The sequence below is a fragment of the Galeopterus variegatus genome, unplaced genomic scaffold (assembly GCF_000696425.1).
Source record: "Galeopterus variegatus unplaced genomic scaffold, G_variegatus-3.0.2 Scaffold4803, whole genome shotgun sequence".
Classification (NCBI taxonomy): domain Eukaryota; kingdom Metazoa; phylum Chordata; class Mammalia; order Dermoptera; family Cynocephalidae; genus Galeopterus; species Galeopterus variegatus.
This window is the reverse complement of record NW_007730914.1, coordinates 143,953-154,082: the sequence shown is the minus strand read 5'-3', so window position 1 is coordinate 154,082 and position 10,130 is coordinate 143,953. Positions and strand designations below refer to the sequence as shown.

The 10,130-nt window shown below is 38.3% G+C and overlaps 1 pseudogene; it reads left to right on the top strand.

Moving 5' to 3' along the window:
• Positions 1 to 335: 335 nt before the first annotated feature.
• Positions 336 to 1,729, top strand: LOC103603818 (annotated as a pseudogene).
• Positions 1,730 to 10,130: the final 8,401 nt, after the last annotated feature.

The window sequence follows — 10,130 nt, the reverse complement described above, 5'->3', positions numbered from 1 at the left end:
AGCATAAGCAATCCATTGATGAACAAATAGAATTGTTTTTTGCCAGAGCCTGCAATTTACTGAAAGATACTGGTGAGTAAACAGACAATAATATAATTAATTTAATTAATTGTGATAAAGATTGTGCCAGAGGTGCATGGGAGAAGCACCTGGCTAGAATTTGGTATATTAGGGGCAGTGGTTGGGAGGTCAAGGAAAACTTCAGAAAGTAACTCTACTAAGGAAAATGGACTTGATATAAATGTTTTCTTGAGCATTGTGGGAAAAACGGTTTCAAATCAAGGAGACTAGATTTTGTGAGAACGAAGTGGTGGCTGGACTGCTCTTGGACCCCTCGCTGCTCGGTTTCCTTGTCGGGCTTCCCAGCAGTGGCCTAATGGAAAAATAAGAAAAGATGTCTAAATATAGTTGGGTTACCGAAGATGAGAATGAGGAGCCCATTGAAACACCATCAGAAGACAATGGGACCGTGCTGCTGTCCACAGTTACAGCCCAGTTTCCAGGGGCATGTGGGCCGCACTACAAGAATCTGGTGTCCCAGTGTATGAGAGGTGTATGGCTGGTAGAAGGAATTCTGCATGCCCCCAATGCTGGCTGGGATACAGCCCAGTTTCCAGGGGCATGTGGGCCGCACTACAAGAATCTGGTGTCCCAGTGTATGAAAGGTGTATGGCTGGTAGAAGGAATTCTGCATGCCCCCGATGCTGGCTGGGGAAATCTGGTATATGTTGTCAACTATCCCAAAGATAACAGAAAAAAAATGGATGAGACAGATGCTTCATCAGCAGTCCAGAAAACATCTGATTTAATAGTGTTGAGTCTCAAATGGAAAATAACTGAACAGGATCTAAAAGAAAACTTTAGGAGATTTGGAGAAGTTCTTATGGTGCAGGTCAAGAAGTATTTTAAAACAGGTCATTCAAAAGGGTTTGGCTTTGTTTTACGGAATATGAAATCCAGGTGAAAGTAATGTCACAGTGACATAGATAGATGGACAATGGTGTGACTGTAAGCTTCCTAATTCTAAGCAAAGTCTAGATGAGACTTTAAGAAGCAGAAAGGCATTTTTTGGGCATTGTACAGAGGACATGACTGCTGATGAGCTGTGGCAGATCTTTAGTCAGTACGGGGAAGTGGTAGATGTCTTCACTCCCAAACCGTTCGGGGCTTTTGCCTTTGTTACATTTGCAGATGATCAGGTTGCCCAGTCTCTTTGCGGAGAGGATTTGATCATTAAAGGAATCAGCGTACATATGTCTAATGCTGAACCTAAGCACAATAGCAATAGACAATTAGAAAGAAATGGAAGACTTGGTGGTAATCCAGGTGGCTTTGAGAATCAGGGTGGATTTGGTAACAGTAGAGGAGGTGGAGCTGGCTTAGCAAACAATCAGGGTAGTAATATGGGTGGAGGGATGAACTTTGGTGCTTTCGGCATTAATCCAGCAATGATGGCTGCAGACCAGGCAGCGCTGCAGAGCAGTTGGGGTATGATGGGCACGTCAGCCAGTCAGCAGAACCAGTCAGGTCCTTCAGTAAAAACCAAAGCCAAGGCAACATGCAGAGAAAGCCAAATCAGGCCTTTGGTTCTGTAAATAATTCTTACAGTGGTTCTAATTCTGGTGCAGCAATTGGTTGGGGATCAGCATCAAATGCAGGGTCAGGCAGTGGTTTTAATGGAGGTTTTGGCTCAAGCATGGATTCTAAATCTTCTGGCTGGGGCGTGTAGACAGTGAGTTATGGTTGGTTGGTATAGAATGGTGGGAATTCGAATTTTTCTAAACTTATGGTAAGTATACTGTAAAATACATATGTACTAAGAATTTTCAAAAATTGGTTTGTTCAGTGTGGAGTATATTCAGAAGTATTTTTGACATTTTTCTTTATAAAAACAGGAAAAACCAAAAGAATTTTATAAGTTTTGTTACATAAAGGGTTGAAATATTGAGTGGTTGAAAGTGAACTGCTGTTTGCCTGATTGGTAAACCAACACACTACAATTGATATCAAAAGGTTTCTGGGCTGGCCCGGTGGCGCACTGCGCTAGTGCGCCGCTTGGGAAGCGTGGCGGCGCTCCNCGCTCCCGCCGAGGGTTCGGATCCCACATACAGACCGATTCCCGCTCACTGGCTGAGCGAGTCACGGGGGCAGTGCCGAGGGTTGCGATCCTGTTGCCGGTCCTGGTCCGGTACGGGGGCAACACTGAGGGTTGCGATCCGTTGCCGGACACGGAAAAAAGACAAAAAAAAAAAAGGTTTCTCCTGTAATGTTTTATCCCTGGACTTAAGTGAATTCTTTGCATGTTCAAAATGGAAACATTGATTAGAACTACATTCTTTTCTACTTGTTTTAATTTGAACCCCACTGTATGGATTCTTCCCTTAGGAAAATCTCCTTTTGGGAGATCATGGTGTCACAGTGTTTGGTTCTTTTGTTTTTGTTTTTTTAACACTTGTCTCCCCTCATATACAAAAGCACAATATGAAGCCTTCATTTACTCTCTGCAGTTCATCTCATTTCAAATGTTTATGGAAGAAGCACTTCATTGAAAATAGTGCTGTGAGTATTCTGCCGTAGGAATACTTCTCTCTACATGCTTTCTCACTCAAGAATTCGTCATCACCTGCACAGGCTGCGTCCCATTTTTATCCACTACTCTTTATTTCATGGAGTCATATCAACGCTATGAACGCAAGTCTGTGATATGGAACCAGAAGGCTGTTTGAACTTTTGAAATCTTGTGTGGGATTGATGGTGCTGCCGAGGCATGAAAGGATACTATGAGGAGAAAAGAATAGTATGAGCGAGAAAAGGAGAGAGGCTTGGTGGTGCATAATGGATATTCTTTAACTTGGCGAGATGTGTCTCTCAATCCTGTGGTTTTGGTGAGAGAGTGTGCAGAGAGCAATGCTAGCAAATAACATATGAATGTTTTTTGCATTCAAAGGGTATCCACATCTGTTGGAAGACTTTAAGTGAGTTTCGTTCTTAGGTAACCCACATTAGTTGAATGCATTAAGTGAAACATACTTGTATTTCCCCTAACCTTTTGTCGACTGCTGTGAATGCTGTATGGTGTGTGTTCTCTTCTGTTATGATATGTAAATGTGGTAATGTGAACTGAAGCTCATGGGTTGAGAACACGGACTGAGCTTGGGGTGTGCTTTGCAAGAGTACTTGGAAGCAGAGTTCACCAGTGAGCTCAGGTGTCTCAAAGAAGGGTGGAAATTCTAATGTCTGTTAGCTACCCATAAGAATGCTGTTTGCTGCAGTTCTGTGTCCTGTGCTTGGATGCTTTTTATGAGTCATCAATGTTGGAAATTCTTAAATAAAACTGATTTAAATTTTTAAAAAAATTAAGGAGACTAGTTTTTGGTATTTTTTGTGTTTGTTTTTGGTGAAGAATTCTTTTCAAAAGGATAATAAGGTCAGGTTAGGTGCATTGAGTTCAACCTGGTTTCCAATCTCTATCTCGGTGTTGTTGCCTTCTTTTCTTTCCTGTTTATTTTTTGCCTCCATTCTCGACTTTTTTTCTTTCTTTCCCCATTTTTTCCCATAATAATGTCAATTTAGAGGACACATATGTTGAGCAACAGTGAGCTGCAATTTCACCACCTGTTTGAGGCAGAGCAGAGTAGGGACATGCCCCAGGGCGGCTGCTCATAAACATGCAGACTGGATCGGCCAGCGCCTGTGCAGTAGGAGGGACAAAAGTGCAGAGGACCTACACAACCTTCCACCCACGACACCAAACCAGAAAGGGACAAAGATACGGGAACGTGACAGCTGCACGTGGCCAAAAATTTTCGGAAACTCAGGATGACAGGAAGCTGATACTACCTCTTCAGGCCTTAATTACCTTAGGACCTACCCCCCAGCCAAATATTCCTCCCTTTAGTTAGGACAGAGAAACACGCCCTTCCCAGGACACACAAACCCTTTGCCTAAGGACCGCGGGCACGTGTTTACTCCCTTGCGGAGAAGCCAGCGCCCTTCTTTGGCACTTACCTTCACTTTGTAATAAAGCCCTATTATGCTCCGTTTCTCTCTGTCCCTCTCTCCTTTCCTTTCACTGGTCCCGTGAAAGATTTTCTTTTCAGGGATGGACCAAGGAATTGCCTTCCGCGAACCTACTGGCGCTATTTCTATAGCAAATACTCTGAACGGGTTGTTCCTCTGGTGGCCATCACTGATCCAAGCCCTCCTAGTAAATTGGTGCATTACACAACAAAAAATGCCTTCCAAAAGATAATGCTTCCAGTCCTCCCTTTCTCCAAGACGTCATCTTGTTGGTCAAATGACAAGAAATAGAATATTCTTTAGATAGGAAAATTTGGGGAAGTTGTAATTAATGGGTATCAATTCAGCAATAAACCAGCAAACCAACCATCATCCATAAAGGCACACATTACAGGCTATGATTTCTGAAAGTGTAATTATTATCACTTTAGGTATCATTGTCTTAAAGGGATCTTTGCATGAGTGTCAAAATTTTACATTCTAAGCTATAGAGCTAAATTTTGTAAAGAGGTCTCCCTGCTCCGTGTTGCCTGCCTTTCTAATAAATCCCACTCAGGCTAAGCCTGGCTAGCCATTACATCTGTACTTGGAAATATATGATAAACCTGGTTTCTAGAAGGTTCTTCTGCCTTTGAAAATGTTACTGAATCTTGCTTTTATTCATTAACAAATATTTAATAAGCACCTTCTTTGTGCCGAGGCCCTATTTCAGAGACAAAAAATCCTAGCACTCTCAAATTGCATTTTTCTTGGGGTATGCATCTAATGAATAGTATAGGAAATAAGTATTACAGAACTTTGGATATGGCTTCTTGCCAGGAGGAACATTTTGGTCATATCAAAAAGCATTAAGCAAGACTAATTTAATCCATTCTAAAAGCCAATTTTTAAGTTTACCTTAATATAATAATGCATAACCATCGTTTTAAATCAAATAGTACTAGAAGGCTTGTATTAAAAATCAGCAGTCCCCTGTCCTACTCTCTCCTACCACCAGTTTCACTCCCTAGAGACAACTACTTTCAACTTGATTAGTTGTCTCATCTAGCATTTACCTCGACATTTAAAATAATATGCCTATAATTATGTTGACAGTATACCTAGCTTGCCCATCAATTCCAGTTTACACCTGGCATAATAATTACCAGTGGCCCCCTTCACTCTCCAAAGTGTCTCCATGTGATAAGTTACATGACTGCCATACCCACAAGGAATCATCATGATTCATTGATATAATACAGCATCTGTAGACTTCTGTTTTGTTGAGCTCCCCTGCTCCCTCCACTTTCCCTTTAATTCATCCTCCCGATTTAGCTATGTAATTTTGGGTTAAATCCATAATCAACATTTATCCTATTTTGACCATCTAAGTATTATTCACTGCTAAGCCAAGTATCTCACTATGGTGTTGTTTTCTTTCTTGTATAACTTTCTGTTTTCTCTGGAGTTAATAATTTCCTCTTCTTGAGTTTGCTTAATTCTTTGTTTACCTTTATTTTTCCCTCTTTAACAGAGCTGTAAAATGCCTAAGCAAATAATTTTCCCAAATGTTCAAACACTTTTTTTCCCTTTACAACATTGTTCCTTGAGCTGTCTGTCTTGCTGCTGCAAACCAGACCCATTTGCTCTGTGGACCTGTTGCACAGCTCTCAACCTGGGACTTCCCTTTAAGTTCTAAGGAAAAAGTCATTTGCCCTTAGAATGATAAACACAGCCAAATAATTAATCAAGTATAAGGGCAGAGTAAATACATTCAAAGACTCAAAAAATATATCTTGCAATTACCCTAGAAAGCTATTGGAAAATGGGCTTCAACAAATAAAGGAAGTATATAAGGACAGAAGAATGGCATATTTGTACCCTAACTATTAAAATCCCTGAACATTTTGTTCCTGCCTGGGGAAGTATAAATGCTGCTTGCTATGCTCTCCAAAAGTGGTACCATTTGTCACATCAGAACAAAAGCAAAGTACAGGGAGACCTCAACAGCCTTTTTGAGTCATAATCTAAAATCATAAATTCTTAACATTGTGGAAATATGCTTGACATTTAGACTATGAAGAAAACAGACATGGAAACCAGAAACACATTTATTTAGCAAGGTGTGGGGGAAAGAGGGTATGTCGTCTAGAGAACTATTTGATGGTTCATAGATAGAAATACAGTCACTGAACACATAAAGGAGAACTATGACTTAGCAAGAGATTTTGTTCTGATGTATGATGCTGATTTTAAACTTTAAACAGCTTGAAAAGGCAGGAAAATGACTGAAATGAAAATCTCAGCTGATTCAGTGATAAGAATATAAGATCAATAGTTCTGGGCAGGACCCACATTTGTCTTCCTCTCTGCAACCCTGCCAGCATTCCAAAAATAGTTTTCATCTCTTTCAAAATCAAATACTTTCGTTTTATCAAGACTCCCACCTCTACCAACTCATTGTGCTCATCTTTCCCAAGGTTTCCACAGAAATAGTAAAAGAAAAAAGCTGGTGACGTTCTGCTCTCCTATCCAATTAAGTTGTTCATTCATAGAATAAATGCATATTGAGAATCCTTCTTTCTCCAAATTTTCATCTTTTTTGTTCCTTCTCTTAAATGTATTTAAGTTTTTACTGTGTTACTGGTCTTCATTTTTCTTGTAACTTTTTGGGGATGTCCTGAGGGTGATGATAAAAATTTCTTCTAAGACAGAAACATTGACTCTTCTCTTTCTCTTCTGCAGTCATGTTTCTACATAGACACACAGATACAAAGAGATGCGATTCCCCCTTACTATACATTTATGCCCAGATTTATTGCTTACTATCTTATCAGCATGTACTATATCAAAGAATGGTCTTCAAGACTATCAAAGCAAAGTCTTTACATCAAATGTAATCATGTAGACAATAGTTTACAAAAGGCTTTCACAACCATTAGTTCAAGTTGTTTTTTATAACAACCCCCCAAAATAGATGGAGGAAGCATTATAATCCTCTGAGGAATCAGTGGAGGCCTAAAAACGTTAGGAGCTTGGAATTAAAAAAAAGAATTGTCTAATAGTTGTATTTCAATCTCTTTTGGCTATTTTAGTTTGAAAATTCCTGAAATTCAGAAACTTCATCTTTGAAATTATGTATTTACTATTTATTCATGTCAATTATCAAATATCAATTATTTGTAATTATTATTTATATTATAATTATTCATGATATTGATATATAAAGGTGACAAAATCTTAAGGATCTCAATGGTTGGTGAGGAAAAAACCCAAATTTGTACAAAGATTTTAGATTTAACTAAAGAAGACAAGAATGACTCAAGACAAGTAATTACAAAATAGACTTATCCTACATTGTATGATAAAGAAAAGATACTCAGAACAGCAAAGAAGACATATTAAGCTGTGACTTAAAAAAAAAAAAAAGACATCCAAAACAGAGTGGAAATTAGATTTTTATCATCTGTCCTAGGAAGATGAGCCATTTTAGGGCTCAAAAAGTCAAAACAAAAAAATCAAAATTTTGATGGTCAAAGTCAACAATTTCTCACTTTGTAGCTCCTGAAGTGATGTCCAAAGTCTAACTACAAAAACAGTTCATCCAACTGGATGCGATGACAGACGGGTTAGTCACCTTTGAAGGGATACTGATTTCTCTTATCTCAAGTCCTGAATCATGGACTATGAAGCCCTCTCATGACCTTGGAAATCTTGACAGGTAAACCTGAAAGAGAATAGGAATATAAGTAAAGACAATCAAAAAATAAATCTAAATACACCGTATAAATATTTTTGTAAACAAGTGTAGTGACTAGTTTCGTCATACTGTAATATTGTTTTTGTTTCTCTCTCTCTCTCTCTTTTTTTTTTTTTTTTTTTTTTTGGTGATTGGACAAATGATACAGGATCCAAACCCTTGACCTTGGTGTTATAGCACCATGCTTTAACCAACTGAACTAACTGGCCAGCCCTGTTTCTCTATTTTTTTAACGTGTTTGAAACATTTACGAAAACCCGGTATATTACACTTGTGCTTTCAGTTGAATGAAAAAATGTTAAATTTACCATCAGTATTTGCATACAGAAATTTAGTTTGTTAAGTTTATGGAGTTTTAATTTGTAAGTTATCTTAGTTATGGGTAAATATTTGGAAGTATGTTCATTGTCTAAAAGTTTATAAATTGGACTTGAGACAAAATACAAACAATGAAGATTCCTTTCCTCACATAGAACTCCCTTGGACATTAAAGAAGTTGTCAATAGTGATGAGATACCACAAAGATAAAACCCAAACTGATTTCCACTTCTGTCTATCCCATAATCCATCTACAGCAAATTATTATAATGAACTGGGGAAAAGGAGTTTTGGGATTCTAGATCATCATTATCTTTTTTTACAGGTAGTCCATATTTTATATATGTATACATTATGTGTGTGTATATATACATATATATATTTACTAAAAATATTCCCTTTGTGCAAACCTAGAGTTGTTAGAGTATGAAAATTTTAGGTCAAGGTAATTCATATTTAAAATATGTAAAAAATTTACAAATTAATTTTTTTTTCAGAAACAAATCTAAACCTATTATACTTAGGCTTTGTATTAGTCCATTTCTATTGCTTATAACAAAATACATGGAACTGGGTAATTTGTAAGAAATTAAATTTATTGCTTATGGTTTCAGAGGCTGAGAAGTCCAAAGTCCAGGGGACACATCTAGTGAGAGTCTTCTTTGATGGTGGCTTTATGGCAATACAGGGGTCTCACATGGCAGAAAATGGCAGAGCAGAGAGAGACTCTCACATGCTCTCCTTTTAAAGCCCTCAGACCAGGCTCATGACCATCATTATTAATCCATTCATTAGGGCATGATCCTAAGAATCTAATCACCTCTTCAAGACCCCAACTTTCAATCACTATGATAGAATTTCCTATCTTCAACAGTTACAATTAGGATCAAGCTTCTAATACATAAAACTTGAGGGACACAATTCAATCCATATCAAGCATTAAAGTAATTGATCTAGAGAAACAGTAGTACAAAGCTTAAAGGGCAGAACTAAATGATTCTTGTGGGTGAATGTGAAGAATCCTGTGATATTTGAGATACTTGTTGCTTTTTATACTTATTGCTTGGTGACATTAGAAGTTGAAGGAAACTCTGCCCAGTGAGTCAAATTATGACAATTAGAACAATTCAGTTTGTGCAAGTAGTTTTGCAGCATAAGCAAGGGAGAAAATATAAGGATACTTAAAAATTTTGTTTGCATCTAAAAACAGGTTGCCTACAAGTTATAAATGGCTAATAACATAGTATGTAAAATTAGCAAATAGATTATAATTGTGAAATTGCAAAACTGCCACTTTCTATATTTAAGAACAGGGATTTTTTTCTACTAAAACCTGCAAGTTTTGCTGATGGTGCCATTGTTGGAGTAGTCATAGAGGCTGCTCACAATCTATGAGTCACCCAGGAAAGGAGGCCAGTGGGAGGGGTCTTTAGCACACTACATATATATGGTTCATACATATGTCTAGAAAATAAAAACAAAGTAAAAGTGTGCTATTAACCTCTCAAGCACAATATTACTTTTTGACTATTTCTTCAGGCTGTATTCTTGATCTTTATCTTAAAGTGAGTTCTACTGGAAAAATATCTTACAGTGTCAGGGAGAGGATAAGTAGGTGGGCAGGCTGGAACAGGTAGTGGAGAAATTGAGATATGCACTGTATTAGGATGGCTGGTATTGCTAGGGGCCAGCTCTGACTGACACGTGACACATGGACCTGGCGCACACACCATGTAGCCAGTGTCACTAAGAGTTTTCATCCAGAGCCAATACCTATCGCCTCTGATCTATTCTGTGACGTTGTCTATTGAATTTACCTTTAGAGCAATTCTCCTGGTCATATTGAGACAGAGTAAAGCTAGGCCTGTGAACTAAACTGACTATGTTTTCCCTGCAGAGGACACTTCATTACTTTTCCATTCCTGAGTCATGAGACCACCCCCACCCCAGGACACATGATTACCCCATGGCCAGCCCTGGTTAAATAAACTGAGATAAGAGGGAAACAGATATTCACTGAGTTGCAAAACTCCTCCCCAAGGTTTGTTTACTG